This window comes from Marmota flaviventris, chromosome 8 (assembly GCF_047511675.1).
Source record: "Marmota flaviventris isolate mMarFla1 chromosome 8, mMarFla1.hap1, whole genome shotgun sequence".
Taxonomy (NCBI): Eukaryota; Metazoa; Chordata; class Mammalia; order Rodentia; family Sciuridae; genus Marmota; species Marmota flaviventris.
The window spans coordinates 17,192,207-17,206,314 of record NC_092505.1 but is presented as its reverse complement, the minus strand read 5'-3'; the positions used below and the strand labels follow the sequence as shown (position 1 = coordinate 17,206,314).

General features: G+C 38.9%; 1 long non-coding RNA gene across 1 annotated transcript in view; it reads left to right on the top strand.

Annotated features, from left to right (window-relative positions):
- LOC139706767 (uncharacterized) overlaps window positions 1–10,161 on the top strand; it is a 49,240-nt gene extending 39,079 nt beyond the window's left edge. Inside the window, exon 3 of the long non-coding RNA XR_011708415.1 lies at window positions 9,933–10,161. This is a non-coding gene — a long non-coding RNA (uncharacterized lncRNA). The remainder of the gene's footprint in view (window positions 1–9,932) is intronic.
- The last annotated feature ends 3,947 nt before the right edge of the window (window positions 10,162–14,108 follow it).

Here is a 14,108-nt window from a genome sequence, read left to right as displayed (position 1 = left end):
ATATTAGCTGAAACTTCATTTAGACCTCAATCTTGTAAAAGATGTTTTCCCAAAAGTCAAGAGGCTAAAACTTTTCATGACATTTCATGACAGGGGAATGACAGAATGAAGTTTTAATACCATCTATGGGGAAAATTCCCCCATGTTTAATTGGCTGTTATTTCTTGAGGACTAAAATACCTGCATACTAACACATCTTTTGGGTCTGCTCTTCACTACAGAACCATTTTGAAGAAACTTACCTAAGATTCCAGGATCCACTGTTTGAAATGAATCACTAGCATTAATTTTACTTCAGAGGCCTTCAGTTGGTTTGAAATTATAAATTCACAACTGATGTTGTGACTACCAATTTAAACTCTTTATACCTCATCTCTCAAATGAGGATAATAATGGCACCTACATCACAGAACTAATTATATGAGCTTAATATAAGAAAGTGCTTAGAATAGCCTTTAAAATAGTAAAACTATATAATGTTAGCTACAAATTGAGCATACCTAATGGACATCCAAAACCTAAAACTCTTTGAATCTGAACGTAATACCATAAGTGGAAAATTTCACAAACGACATTATGTGATAGGTTGTGGTCAAAATGCAGAACATGAAAATATTGTATATCTTTAATCTCTGTGTATAAGTTGTATATGAAACATAAGTGAATTTTATGTTTAGACTGGGGTCCCATTTCTAAGATATCTGACTATACATATGTAAGTATTCCAAAATTTGAAAAAAATACAAAAATTTGAAATATTTCTGATTCCAAGAATCATACTCAACTTGCGATAATTCTTCTTGAGGCTTTTAACAGGGAACACATATTTTCTGTGAACCAACATATCTCCAGTGCCATGGTATGGCTCTGGCAAACAGTGGGTGCTCAGTAAAGATTTATGAGTGACTTAATAGCAGTTGAATCAATGCATAGAGTCACTGACTTTGCCTTGCCTTCTTGCCCTGTTTATTTTTGTTTTCCTTAAACTCTGTAATTTAGGGATTGGGAGCAGCTGGCTGTTTATGCTTATAACTCAAACACAAAATGCTCAGTAGGTCCTAGAGGGAGAAAAGCAATGTCTTGTAACTGCCACAGATTAGATGCCGAAAGCTCATTTCCGCATTAGCTTTAAAATCAATGAAAATTCCCTAGAACATTATTTTTTGATTGTTAGATATTGAGAAGATTGACTGTAAATCTATAATTTTCACAGCCATACTCTTCAAAATGTCCTTAACTTCTACAATTGAAGAATGAAAATAAAACTAGAATACATCTATGTTCCTATAGGATACCCTTTGCATTTAGGAGTTCTCCAGCCAGTAGTTGAGCTAATTTTCTGTGAAAATTTATGATTCCCTTTTCAGAGGTAACTTTTTGGTCCTCTTGCATTGCAGATGTACCTGCCAGGTGAAGAAAGGCAGGTTAGTGGTTGGACTTGCACCTGCTCAACAGTCTGATTCTACCGAGTTCCAAACAGTTCCACTGCAGCCTAGAGGTTTAGATTGAGGTGTATTTTCCCAGAAAGACAATGTTAGGAATTTCTTCCATAACAACTCCAAGGAACCCTAGTAAACTTCCTATCCATGAAGGGTAATTGGATATGTACAGCACCAGAATCCAGCTACTATTTGTCATCATCTTTCTATGAAATGTTTTTAGATTCTCAATTTAGGAATGTATCTTTCTTAAAAATGAAATTAAGCACTATGATTCTTTCCACTCTATTCGCTCTCTTTGAAAGTGATGGAGCTGCCAGTCTTCACCTAAGCAGAAGAAGGCTTCTGCAGAAAGACAAAAGATGAGAATTGGAGGTCAGAGGGCACCAAGAGCTCTGGGAGATCAGAGCCATCTGTAAGGTAACCTCTGAACTTAGTCTGGCTCTTTGGAGGCTCCCTGCATTTGATCTATAGCATTCTATGAACTCTGCTGCTGTTATCCTTTATTTCCAATTAGAGCATGAACTTATTAAAAGGATGAATTCTTGGCAGATTAATCCCCGATTATCACTTTACCACAATGCCTGTCATATACTAGGGCCCATCTAATTGTTGAAATGAAATCCCTCCAGTTTTTAACCCTTCCTGACCCATTAAGAGGAATTATAGAATTTTTTACTTTCCTCCCTGCCTCTCTTGTCACTCAAATAAGAACTCAGAATTTTGGGATGTGTTTTGTGATTTTCATTGCAAAAAAAAAAAAAAAAGAAAAGAAAACGCAAAATTAACATAGGATATCTATTTCCCTTCAGACTCTATAGAGAGTGATACGCCAAATCTGATAGGTAGAAAACTGGCCTATATAATTGTTTCATTGTGCTGGGCTGGGTGAACCTTGGCTCCTGTTAGGGGAGGGTCAGCCTTACCTGGGGATTTCCAGAGCCCGTTGATGACTGTACCATAGACCATCCAGTTTGATGTCTCTAAGAGGTAGAGACCTGTGGGATTCCAGTGTGCCCTAACATCAGACTGTGTACTTTTTGCCTTGATTTATCAGAGATTTTTTCTGTCTTTTCAGTTACTACCCCAACTTTTACTTCTGAATTTGATTTGCATGACTAGAACTCAGTTTCTTGAGATCAAAAAACCTTGACTAACACAATGGAGGTAGGTCTTTAAGAACCAATAAACAAAACAAAGCAACTTTGTTTTCAGAGGGAAATCATGGGAAATGGTGTACTGGTGAACTGGCTTTCTGGAAAGAAAAATATCTGAATTGTAGTACCTACCAGTTTTTGAGGTGTAAATCCTCCTACCTTTCTGAACTAGTAGCTTAACAATAAACTTTAAAATTTTTATAAATTTAACAACATGTTCTTGCAAACAAGCTAATAGAATCTGGTGCTAGCATCCAACAGATGTCTAGCAATTAGGAAGAGAAAGATCCTCCAAGTGACTGTGTCTTCTATTCCCATTTCATCCTGGCCTGATCTCATTTGAAGGACACCAGCTAATCTAGAAAAGCAATGAGAAGGAAAAAGAACAGTTGTGAGTTCTGGTGGACAATAGCAATGTCTTGCCAGTTGAGAAGGCAAACACAGTATGCATGCATAAGTGAAGAAGATTGATGGTGATGAGAGCAGATTTTGAGGGAGACAGACCTTTATTTTACTCTCAGAAAAATTACTTGAGAAATAAACATGGAGCACCAGCGACTCTAGTTTAAATGTGTCTATCTACCCTGTACAGCGTGTCCACTGAAGGCTTAGTTGGGTGATAATTTCTACTTACAATGTGTAAACAGACCAGAAGATAGAATCATTGCAGAAATATTTACATTATGTTCTATAGGTATGATCACCCCTCACTTTCACTTTGTGCAAATACAACCCTCTGGAAATATACAACATGAAAGCTTTGTGTGTAAAATGTGTTGAAGAATTAAGCCTACTGGTCATATATACTTCGGTGTCAATCATTTGATTGATTTTCTCACTTCAATGTTTTTAAGCTGGGTGGAATGGAGTTTTGATTGATGGACTAGATTTTAGAGGACAGATCACTCTTGCTCTGTATTGACTCCCATCTTAAAAAACTTTCAAGACAAACCTTTTTTTAGAGTAAGTTGAGATATATAGAATAATGGTAAAGGTAGTACAGACAGTTTCCACGTACTGCACATTTTGCTTCCCTGTTAATAGCACTGTGTTAGCCAGCTTTTTATCACTGTGACCAAAAGACCTCACAAGAACAACTCAGAAGAGTCGTTTATTTTGGCTCATGGTTTCAGAGGTTCGGTCCATGGTCAGCCAACTCCATTGCTCTGCACCCAAGGTTAGGCAGTGTATCGTTGTGGAAGGATGTGGCGGACAAAAGCATCTTGATTCATGGCAGCCAGGAAGGAGAGAGGGTGAGGAGAGAGAGATACCACACATAGGAACCAGAAACAAAATATAATCCCAAGGCCATGCCCCCAGCGACCTATTTCCTCAAGCCATGACCCACCTGCCTATAGTTACCACCCAGTAGTTCATTCAAATCATTAATCCATTAAATGGATTAATCCACAGATGAGCTCTCATAATGTAATCATTCCACCTCTGAACATTGCTACATTTTCGATCACAATTCCAACACATGAACTTTTAGAAGAACTCTTCACGTCCAAACTATAGCAAACGCTTTGTATTACTGTGGTACATTTACCATAATTAATGAACCAATGTTAATAGGCTATTATTAAGCACATGCTTTTGATATTTTTTCTATGTTTTAATCTAGTGCCTTTTTTTCTGTTCCAGAAACTCACCCAGGAAACATTGCATTCATTCAATAAGCCTCTTTAGGCTTATTGAATGTTGACTGTGACCATTGCTTGTTTTTGGTGACGTTGACAGTTTTGAGAAGTATGCACCAGGCATTTTGTAGAAAGTCTCTCAACCCAAACGTTTCTGATGTTTTCCTCACAAGTAGGATGGGATTATGGGTTTTAGAAGAGAAATGATAGAGGTAAATGCCATTTTTATCACATCATATCACAGGGACAGATCTATCTTGCTCTGTATTGACTGTAATGACCATCAACATTATTTATTACTGCTGAGGTCAACCTTGATCACCTGGCTGAGGAGGTATTTAGTTTCTCCATTGTAATGTTACTGTTTGTTTTGACTCCTAATTTTTTAAATGAATGCAAGGGATATCATATATTTATTGTAATGGGGCAATGGTTTCATCTATATATCGACATGCTACTTTACTCTGGATATAATTCTTAAACTTTGCTTGACCACAAAGGACACATCAGAGTGTTAAGAATGCATGTCCCTGCTGATTCATTTATGCAAGGGAGTCCCTGGGCAGGGATCTACATTTTTGGCAATCACAGGTTATTCTAATATAATGATCGCTAGACTACATACCTTTTAGACCCAAACTAAAAAGGGAAATTAAGAAATTCTTGATACCACTTAGAAACTGCCATTTCCATTTATGTGATGATGGTGTGGAGGAAAATTTCCTCATGAATTACCTTTTCTTGGCATTACTCCCAGGCAAAACATACAATTAGCATCTAACCCAGTGCTTTCTCCTTTTAAAAGCACTTTTGCATTTCTCTTAGACCGACAGGGTCACTTTTCAATGTGCCACAATTACATCTTGTTAAAACCACCATCTCGTCTTAACACAACTATTTGTGGGTTCATGCAGCTATTTTACAGTGAAAAGGAAAATATTATTAAAGAAAACCCTCAAACTGACTAGCCACAATTTTATTGTGTAGGAATAGCAGGGTTCGCATTGCAGAGAATTTTTCACTTTTTATTCAGAAAAAACTACTTACAGGGACCTTTGGTTATAAAACAAAAATGCATGGATTGGTCTGGATTAGAGAATATATAACAACGGAAGCTAAACTGCTTTTGTGACAAGTTAAAACGGTGTCCTCCCTAGGGATGAAGCAAATTATCTAGATAGAAACTGCTATGTGAGCTTTTCTTTGACTCTGGGAGGAGTAGATTTTAGATCCTGAATGCAGGGAAGATTGGGTTGAAGAGATGAGATGGAAGGTCAGGACACCAGAGAAGAGATGCCACAGAGAGAGGTTCTTGTGCAGAGCATGGTGAGGATCAGGGTTACCTGAATCTATCTGTTGCAAATGTGCACTGCTATCTTAATCCTTCATACACAATAGCCTGGGGTTGGTTGGTTGTGTATTGAAGCACAGGAACAAGGCGGATGACAGAAATCTAAAGTAAACATCAGGAGGTAGAATCAGAGGACCCAAAATAATGGAAGTGAGGATTGGAGGGAGAGTTTGGTCTGGTGTAGTGTCAGCATTACAGGTGAAATGTCCTGGAATCCTCAACATACGCAGTGCTTTGAACGATTTGCTCTGGACTCATTAACAGCAGGGAGACTTAAGGACTTTGGGTTCTATGAGTAAGATTCTCACTAAAGATTTTCCAGTCTTTCTGCAGTTCTGAAAAGGAATTCTGAAGAAAAAAGTGATAACAAATGGCTATCTGTCCCCATATTTCCTCCCTTGATTCCTTTCCTAGTTCTCTGTGGTTCTTACTGTCAGCACAGTGCTGAATTTTCAAATAAACTCTTGCTTATGAGACTGTCAGTATGTCATCATTTATGACTTTGTTGAACTCCATCTAGTCTAAACACAAAGTGGATGGAAGTTGTTGTGTGGTGCTTTGTTGTGGTTTTCTATCACTTACAGCAAAATCTCTTGGATGAACAAATTTCTTTACAGAGACAAAAGATGTTGAGTGAGGCACGTTAGTTAAAATATACTGGATGGAATGACTGCTTCAATATAAACAAGAAATGAAGAAGAATTTGAAGGCAGAAGAAACCAATCTAACAGCTAGCAAAAAATAGGATATAAACATGAAAGTAGAAAAGATATTTTTTCCCTCTAGCTTTAGTGCTGCATATTATTTGAAAAAAGTGGATAGTGTCAGAGAGACATTTCTCTCTCTCTGTGTGTGGTGTGTATGTGTGTGTGGTATGTGTGTGTGTGTGTGTGTGTGTGGTGTGTGTGTGTGTAAGGGATAATGGACAAAGAAAAGGATCACTTCGGAATTATTTTTTGTAAGCTAGAAGCTCTAGCTTCTGAGAATGGGCAGGGAGACTGGTAAGAATTTTGTGATAGCAAAAAGATTTTTGGATGACAGTATCCTCAAACTCAAGGTTTTCATGTTTATGTTTATCTCTTTGAGTTGGGTATTAGTTTCCTATTGCTTTTGGAACAAGCAAGCACAAACATTCTGGGTTTTATACAGTACCACAGTTTTATTACTTGACAATTCCAGAGCTTAAAAGAGTGACAAGTCTCCTGGGTGGGGCTTCGTGCCTGTCTGGAGGTTCTGGGGGAGAGACTGTTCATGCCTATTTTTCTCAATTGTAGAGGCCAACCATATTCCTGACTCAGGGGTCTTCCTGTATCCTCAAGCCCTCATTGTCCTGACACATGGTCCTCCATAGCCACATCTTCTTTTCAACTCCAGATGAGAAAGTTTCTCTGCTTTAAGGATACACAAGATTAGATAGGGCCTTCCCGAGTGACCCAGAGGAATCTCTCCATTTCAAGGCCGTTAACTTATTTATACCTGTAAAGTAATTGTGCTGTATAAAGCAGCTCATTGACAGGTGCTGGGGATGAGGATGCAGACCTCTTGGGGAGGGGTCATTATTCTGCCTACCACAGGTTGGCTACGGACTGCATGTGCCTCCCCGTCCGTTTTTTCACCGTAGCAGTGAAGAAATTGTTAATGTGGAGTCATGAAGAAGGCCGTGGCAAAATTAGAATTTCATGATTCCTGGCTCACAATGAAAAAAAAAAAAGCCAAGGATTAACTAAAGGATTAAATTAAATTGGATTTCTCACTCCAGCCAGTTATTTAAATCATCTCATTTGATAAGCCTCAGGGTGTTGCTGATGTTGAATAATTTGATCCCTAGCTTGAATCTTTTTCTCCACTTAATCATTTTTGTGATTGTTCTCTATCACTAGAAGATATGTTTCGGAGCTATAGGAGATGCTCTCCTGGTAAGATTTGGAAAACCATGACAACCAGCATTGAGGCAGGTTAACAGGGACTGTCTTTAGAGAAAGGCAGTGTCATTAGATAATCCAGTGTGAGGCAATCCATTAGGAACAATGTGAGCCACAGGGACAGCTTAAAATTCTCTCACAACCATATTAAACAAGTACAAAGAAACCAGGGACAAATTTTTATCCTATATCCCAAATGTCATCATTCTGGCATGCAATCAACATAACAAATTATTGATAAGACATTCTGAGTTCTTTTTCTTCACACTGAATTTGGCTAGAGTCTGCTTGCTTTGGATAGACCTAGTAGAAGCTTCTTTTTCTTAAAGAACAGCTTTTGTTTTTTAATTATAATTTACTTATTTGTTCTAATCAGTTAACATCTTTTACAGCCTTGCTTATTGAGTCCTTAGCAGTATTCTCTACTCTTATACATACAAATAGTTTCAAAAGCTTGACCCACTTTCCCGCTCCTGTCTACCTCAATACCAGTATCATCCCCTTGTCCCTTGCAAACGTCTACTAGAGAAGGAAGAGAACCCATCTCTCACCTCCCAGTTTTCTTTGCAGCTTAGGGTGGGTGTTGGACACTCTGTGGTCAATGAGCAATGATCAGAGTTATGATTAAGGTTTCTGGGAGCTGGTGCTGCTCCTTTTTCCTTCTAGGTGACCTGAAGGTGACATTGAAACTGTAGCAGCCCCAAGATTCTTCAAGACCCGGGTTTTGACAAATAGCAACCAATGAGGACAGCCTCCTACCCTGACACTTCTTTCTGTTAAAAACATCCATATTTATTTAAGCCATTGTTAGTGGATTGCTCTTTGTCTTTCATTTTATTTTATCCCTAAGTGATGCAAAACTGAGCTCTGGATTCTGCTTTGCACAAATTGTACTTCTCATAAGTCCCTCCGCTCCCTGTTAGTTCTGACAATGGGGACACTACCAGGGAAATATGAGAAATGAGAAAAGAATTCCATGTTCCTATTTTGTGCCAATCAAGGGTTGCCTTGACTTACCTATTTCCTGACTGGACTCTGAATGATGCTGACCCCATGTCTGCAACCTCCTCTTCTCTACATGTGGGCAGAAGAACTTTTTTTTCCTTGGTACCAAGGATGGAACCCAGTGAGCCACATCCCTGCCCTTTTTATTTTTTAAAAGGGTCTCACTTAGTTGTTTAGGGCCTCACTAAGTTGCTGAAGCTGGCTTTGAACTTGTGATTATCCTGTCCCAGCCTCCTGAGCTGCTGGGATTATCCGTGTGCACCACCATGCCTGGCTCAGAATAATGGATTTAAAGCAAAAGTCAAATTATAGAGTTTTCTGGTGTCGATAAAAATAAGATCACAAATCCCTACAGCTCTTGAGGTCCTATACCATGCAGCCTTGGGCTACTTCCCTGACCTTTCCTCCTACCCATGGATCTTTGCTTCCTCTGTTTCAGCAACCCAGAACTTTTTGTTCTTCCAAGTCAAATCAACCCAACTTCTCTCAAATCAGGAACTCTGAACTGGTATCGTCTCCTCCCCTCCAGGATTCTTACCTGGCCCTATTTATCACTGGCTTTAACTCTCTGCTCAGATATCACCACATCGCAGGACTTCCCTCACCACCCGTCCAAAACACACCTATCACTCTTGATCCACTCACCTTGCTCCTTGTTTTTCCCTGGAAGTTTCCCACCCATTGGATGTTTCACAACGCTTAACAGTTTATCTATTTATTATTCATTTCTCCCGACTGGAAGAAAACCCTAAGGGGGAAGAGATTTGGTTATTTCATTCATTGCTTTATCTCCGTTACCTGGAATAATTTCTAAGTTAAGATTCATAGGAAAAGAACAGGTGAGATGTGGACAGAGAAGAGAGATGATATTCAGTTTTGGTATGATGATTTTCAAGTTGCTTATTAGATATTTATGTGGACATGCCCAGCTGACAGAAAGACACAGGAGTCTAGAGCAAATGGGAGGGAGAGAGTCAGCTGAAGATTTGGTTGAAGTCATAGGTTTAGATGAGAATATCCAGGAAGAGTTTCTAGAAAGATAAGAGTTTCAGGATGAAATCATATAACACACAATATCAGAGAAATATACAGGGATTTTGCAAGACTATGAATGGAGGGAGGTGCTGTATATTGTCAAGAGGAAGATGATTAAATGCCACAGAGAGGTCAAGAAGGGGATCAGGGAAGCTGCCCTTTTGATTTTGGTAGCTGGTCAATCCTGGTGAAAGCTTTTGTGAAATAATGGAATGAGAGTTTTTTTTGGAAAGCCAGATTGCCCTAGATTGAAGAATCAACAAGAGAGAGAAAAGTATGGGATTCTCTTATAAAGAAAAAATTTCTAAATGGAAGAGAGATTCCCAAACTAGGGGAGAGATCATACCAAAACCAGAATTGCTAATTTTTTTTTTTATTTTTAGATGAGAGATATTTGCACCACTGGAAATTAGCTTCCATGGCTGAAGAAAGATGTCATCAACTACATGGAGACCAATTCCAGACTTACCATGAATCTGGGCAGCATTGAGGATAACAAAAGCCTTTTGAAGAAGGGCTCTTTTGGGGTATGGTTCCAAGCTGCACAGAATCCTGGACTCTCCTGCTGCATTCTATGGCAGAGCCAGCCCCTGACTTCCTTGTTACTGACCATGCCCCATCCTGCTTTTAATTAAAGTAATTTGATATCTAAAATACTTGCAAAAAATCACACATTGTTCTTTTTATGAGTTCCTACAGGCTTCAGGACACATATTCAAATAATATCCTTGGGTCAGATTGATATAAGCTCAGAATCCCCCAGGTAAATACACAGACATGTTCTAATAATACCAGAGTGGGAGTAAGTAAAAATCTAAAGGAATGAACTTTGTTTTGTTTTTAAATATTGAATACTTTAAAGACGAATTTGATCTTTTGTGACTCTATTCACATTTTTTTGGTGGATATTGATGATATGTCCTGATATGCAGCACACCATGAATACAGAATAATCTCTCAAGTCAGCCATGCTGCAGAATGTCTATAATATATTGTGTACTGTGATCTGAGGCAGGAGAGGACTTGAGAGTGTGGTAAAAATCAATCTTTGTGGTTGACCCATACTTTTTCCTTTGCGTTATAGCAACTGTACCCTGTGTGTATTGGCATAAGAACAAACAGCGTGTATCCATGACCTTACTGGCTTGTGGGCAATTACATAAGAGAGCTTCACTTTCACTGAGAGTAATAACAATAATAATTTCTTCTGAGGACTTTGTGGGGAATGAAAACCAACTCTAAGCAAAAATACAGCTATCTAATTTTGAAACTGTATCTAGCAGGAAGTGTATTTGTTTCCTAGGGCTTACATAACAAATGATGATGTTCCTGGTGGCTTAGGAAATGTGTTCTCTTATAGATACAGAGTCAAGGTGTTGGAAAGACTAGTTCATTCTGGAGGCTCTGAGGGAGAATTGCTTCCATGCCTCTCTTCTTGCTTCTGGTGGTGGCCAGCAATTTTTGGTGTTCCTAGGCCTGCAGTGAAATCACTCCAATCTCTGCCTGCATTATCACAGTGCCTTCTCTTGTGTGCCTCTGTGTTCCTGTCTTCACATGACACCAGACATTGGAAATAGGGCCCACCCTAATCCATTATTACCTCATCTTGATGTGATTACATTTGCAGAGACCCTATTTACAACTAAATTCATATCATTTGACTCAGAAGTAGGGATTTCCATTCGTCTTTTGGGGAACACAATTCAACCAATAGCAGAGGGCTATTGAGAAATAGGTACTTAGAAAAGCTTAGAAGAAGAGTCCATATTAAAGTACAAGAAGTGAACTTGGCATGCTCACTAGCAAATCATAATTTTTTATGTATGTGGTCAAAGCTGGGATCCCTCTAGGAAAATAAAATAATCCCCCAGATTTCAATATATCCTGGAACTTTGGGCAGTGGAAAGCAGATTATCCCATTCTTCCGGGTGCCTCTGGTACTTTCTCTGTTTTCAAATTGTGCAAGTCTGGTCTGGAAACTTGAAACTACTCTCAAAATTTCCACAGACCACTTAAAATCAGTTAAAATTGTGATCATTTCCAATCTATTACACCATAAAAGAGGACCATCTCTTACCCTAATGACTAAGTCTCAGCTGAGGCTACAAAGTGAAGCCATTTTCTCCATGGCCCTTATGGTACCTGGAACTTTTCAACATTTATATAGTTTATTTTAGAAAATTTGTCAGATGTTGACCTTTCATATTTGTGTAATTTGCAGGATGATTAGTGTAAGTGTTAAGGTCTTTCAAAATAAACTAAATATTTCTTCTTTCCTTACAATTAGAATGATTCACCTCTGGGAGTTACTCATTACATTAGGTTTCCTTTGGGTTCATTTTGTTTTATAATTTTAATAATTCACAATGCATTGTTGTGCATCTATGCTATTGTTTTCCTTGGGCACAAAGATATCACATCAGACAAAGTCCTCTTTTGAACTGAATTTCTGTCACTAGGGACCTGCATGTTTTGGAGCCAGTTAGGACTAATAATTTTCATTGTTGCAGCTGTCACAAATAATTCAGTTGGCTAAATTCCAGTACCTGGGTGGAATGGGTGAGCACTTTCTTTGAAATGAGAATTTTCTATATCAATCGTTTCTCTATTTTATCAGTACTTAGAATTTCCAGTGAAATCACCCTGGGATGCAGAAGACATTGGTATATAATGGGATTCGTTAGTGCTTTGCACATTCTTGACTTGTGATGATGGACATGCCAGTGGACATTAGCACTTGGTCCCTAGGTCCTGAAGGCCAAGTGTGTGCAGAGCAATGGACCAATGACTGTGGGCTGACAGAGAGGATCCAGGCAGTCGCCTTGCCCTCTGAGATCTTATTTTCTCAAGTCCCAAGAATAAACCATTGTAGGAATAATAAAATGTTAGGGAGCATGTTAGTTTCTTTTTGCTACAGTAAAAAAAAAAAAAGTGCCACAAACTTAATGGTTTGAAACAGCACACATTTATTATCTTATAGTTCTGGAGATGAGAAGTCCAATGTGGTCTCAATGGGCATGGCTGGATGCCTTCTAGAGGGCTTTGCAGGCATGTACATTTTCTTGACTTTTCCAGGTTCTAGAGGCTGCCCATGATATTGACTCAAGACCCCCTACCATCTTCAGAGCCAGTGTCAATGGGAAAAATTTTCTCACATTTAATTACTCTGACATTGAATCCTTCTGCCTCCCTCTTTTACTTTTAAAGACTCTCATGATTACATTGGGCTCATCAAGGTGATCCAGGATAATCTCCCTATTTTAAGGCCAAGTAATTGGCAAATTTAAAACCCATCTGCAGCCTTATTTTCCCCTTGCCACGTAACCTCATATACTCACTGGTTCTGGGATTAGACTCTTCTGTTATCTTAGGGAGCAAACTTCCTAAGAGTCAGCCAGCTGTAGTCTTCTGATGAGAAAGGTAGACAGCTTTTCCCTGAACTATTTTTCTTTATAAATACTTTTAGAAAAATATTTTTTTTGTTCATGTACTGTCATGTTAGTTATACATGACAGTAGAATGCATTTCGACACATCATACATAAATGGAGACAATAAGATCCCAGAGGGCATAAGATCCCATGGAGCCACTGGTATTACAGGTATGCCCCACCATGCCTGGCTGTAAATTCATTTTACTGGTGTGTTCTGACACTGGGAGAGCAAGAAACAACTCAATGTCATACTGTCCAGTTTTTGCCTTATTATCTCTTCCCCCATCCCAACTCTGAGCATGGATATGGAGTAGTCTTTTCCTTTGGTTGGCCAATCTTTGATTTTTAAATGTCAAATTTAAAGAAGGGCATCAAGCAGAAATGTTGCAACCCTCTCATTTCTGCTCTGAGCCCTGGCTATTAAGGAAGATACCAGGTGTACAGGGGCAATGAGGGATAAAGAAAAGACAGACGGACACACAGAAGGAGAAAAAACTGGGGCCAGGTGGGTAGTCAGGCCCTGGTGAGGCTTGACTGACTCCAGAGCTAGCTCAGCAAGTTTATTATATAGGTTTTCATCATCAAAAGGTTATTTGTGGGAAAGTTTCAGCAAAGCAAGCAATCTGAAGGATGCAGGACTGGAGAGACATTAGGGTCATCTTGTTTTGCTCAGAATTCTCTATCCCTGAGAGAAGGTGCTGAACTCAAGGCCTCAACTGATAGAGCCACACACCTTTGCACGTAGCCATCCTGGCCGTTACCATAGCAACTGGAGCATCTTGACCCATACCTTTGCACAGGCAGTTCCTAGTGTTAATGCAGCAATGAGTCAGACAAGCCATGATTTAGATCACCACTCTCCACACAGAAATCTGATTAATTGTTGGAAAAAGATTTGATCCATTTAGATAGTAATGAAGGGTGGAAGAAAAATTCTTTCTACTGCATTGAAAGAGAACATAGTGATGACATTCTCTGTATATGCGACGTTCATTTTGTAGAGTTGCAAATTGCTTTCTCATATATAGTTTGGTTTATCTTTTTGTAGTTAATCCCCTAGAGAAACACCTACCCAACACATATCCTGCCCACCATTTATGCAGCCGTGCCTGAACTGCCTCACAGA